The sequence below is a fragment of the Culex pipiens genome, chromosome 1 (genome assembly GCF_016801865.2).
Source record: "Culex pipiens pallens isolate TS chromosome 1, TS_CPP_V2, whole genome shotgun sequence".
Classification (NCBI taxonomy): Eukaryota; Metazoa; Arthropoda; class Insecta; order Diptera; family Culicidae; genus Culex; species Culex pipiens.
Window position 1 is genome coordinate 107,641,326 of NC_068937.1, and position 2,649 is coordinate 107,643,974.

At 44.5% G+C, this 2,649-nt stretch overlaps 1 long non-coding RNA gene across 1 annotated transcript; it reads right to left on the reverse strand.

Moving 5' to 3' along the window:
- Window positions 1-441: 441 nt before the first annotated feature.
- Window positions 442-2,383, reverse strand: LOC120427910 (uncharacterized). The gene is made up of 3 exons (XR_005607003.2): window positions 2,017-2,383; window positions 1,885-1,953; window positions 442-1,830 (listed from the first exon to the last, which is right to left on the reverse strand). It is a non-coding gene; the product is annotated as an uncharacterized LOC120427910 (long non-coding RNA).
- Between the last annotated feature and the right edge of the window lie 266 nt (window positions 2,384-2,649).

Here is a 2,649-nt window from a genome sequence, read left to right on the forward strand (position 1 = left end):
TAAAAAAATATTTCGGTATACCCCGCAAAAAGTCGGGAAAGAGCTCTTCTTTCACGGTGCATATGAAAAAATACAATGAAATGTCCGACTAACCATGACTTTTAATACAATAATAATCAATGTTAGGGTTTGTAAATAGAAACATGTAAACATCTACAAAGAAAACTGTACAACTTAAAATGCCTTAGTTTAAAAATATTTTTGAATTCCGTTTTATGAAAAATAAAAACCTAATTTTATAAACTTTTAAGAATAAAATTGTCCACAAATTCAGATAATGTAGTCTAATTTCCGATTTGAACTCATTTTATTAGAGAAAGTTATGACACTTTGTGAGCATTACAATAATCCTACAAAGTAAAAACTGTTTTGGTAATATAACATCTCGGAATGAGTACATCTTTTATGTCAGAAAAATGTGTAATATTCCCTCTAAAAATTGTAACCGTTGCTAGTCGATCTGGTGAGCGTGTGATTTATGCGCCACTCCCAAGGGGAGATCGCACGCCATGTTAGTTTGCCCGGTCGAGACTCTTTTAAAAGACGAGCCCATTTTGTACTGATCCTCATCGGAGGATTCAGGATCGAACCAGCTAGATCACCGAGAACTGCCACTAAACGAAACCGAGAATCCGTCACGCCAACCACAAGAAGTTACCCAGACATCTTACTCCAGTGTGTTGCTTCCCATGCCTAAAAGCTCCTCATCGGCAGTGCCGCCACCTGCCACCAGGCAGCGCTTCGATCGTGGCAGTGCATTCGACGCCAAGCTCTGTCATTCAGAAACAGAACGAAAAAAGACGACGAACAGTGACATAACTCCAAATCAAATCAACTAAAGAAACTCCACAAGTAGGTTTTAAATAACAGTTAAACGAACGTTTTATTCATCAGGAAAAGATCTAGGGTAGTTTTATTTCATAAACTCCAAAAACAAAGTCGAGTTCTCGTGTGTTCGTTTGGTTAGCATGCTTTTATATTTGTACAATAGTGTTAGTGGCCATCTTCAAGTTTTCTAACTTCTACCTACTTTGCGTGTGTGCGTGTTATCTTTACTTCTGTCTGTTTCCCTAACCGTGCTCATGTGCTCTTCCCATCTTCCAGCAATCAGCTGATCAAATCGGCTACTGCTACGAAATTGCGCGCGCGCGCGTTTAGATCTTGGGGGTCATCCACGGGTGACGTACAAACGCGTGGGATTAAAGTTCGAACCTCAAACTTTGGACGCGTTCGTCAAGGGCGGACTCGCGTCTGCCGCCTCGGCACTAGGCCGGCGAAAAACGTGCTACGTCAGCTAGGGACGTGCTTCTCCCACCAAGTGCAAATAGAACGGACTCACCGAATGATGATCTTGTTGCTGCTGTTGTTCTCTGCTACTTGGGCTGGTTGCTCAGCTCAGGGACGACACGTGGCCGTCAGCTGGTGAACAGCTGACCGGAATGCGCGGGACTCGGCCTTACGGGGTGGCTCGGGCCGGTTCTGGACTTTTCCCGGTTCCGCGGCTGTCAGGTGTTCGCAACCGGACAGGAAGCTCCGGCCTTAGGGTTGACTCCGGCCGGGACTAACGTTCTCCGCTGTCCTTCAGTGGTGGTTCAGGGACCCTCCCTTCTTCACCGGGGCGATGTGGTTACGGATCGCCTCCTAGCGTGCGCTCACGCTCTTCGTCCTCGTGCTTCGCCTGGTGACGTACGGCGCCAACGAGAAGTGCGGTGCGCGGGGAACTTCGTCTCCGTTTTCCTCTGCTCTGCTGCTCGTGTGTTCGCGCTGCTGCTGGACTGGTGCTGCTGCGGGATGGTTAGCGCTGTTGCTAACGGGCGAACTCCTTTTCTCCTGTTCGAACAAATTCTGTGAGCACATGCACGGTTTCTAAATGAGCACAGTTACCTTCTAGCTCCTGTTCGCACACGACAAATTACTTTAGCTAGCGCACACACAAAATAACTATACGGGAAACTAACGAAAAACGGAAATTTAATTAGAAGACCAAATAAGGAACACGTCACTATACTAAATTACATTTTGTACAAAAAGCCAAAAAACTCGCGGTACAAAACGCGCACTTCCACTCTCGTTGATAGCTGGGGACAAAGTGAACGAGCCCTGGAGTCCTCAGAATAGGGAAGGTCGCAACGGACGCTCAAGCGGTTTGACCGGAATTACGTCATTCCTTGAGATGCTCTCTGGGTAACTGCGTGCGACAGAAGTAGCGAACTCCCCATCCCTTTTTAGCAACTGTGTTCTCGGGTCTAGCTGTGGTGTTCTCTCACTGAGGTAGTTCAAGATCGGCTCATCTCTCTCAAGAGTCTCTCTCCGGGTCTTAACGCAATCGGTCCAAAACAGGTTGAGTTACCGTGGTGAATACTACAGAGATGTTTACCAAAGAGTGCAAGCGGAGTTTGACTACACGGATTTTATTGCAAAATGTAAATAAATAACATTTAACATTGAAACAAATGAATAAATAATTTTGCCAAACAGGCCAACTGTTACAAAATGTGTAAGTTTACCACTATTCTGTTGCATTACCACTTTTTCAGTAAAAAAAATTTGGTAAAATCACATCATGTATGAGGAAATATTAAACCTTCTAATATTAGACCTTTCAAATTTACTTAATTGTGTATTTATCAATGATATCACAATTATAGC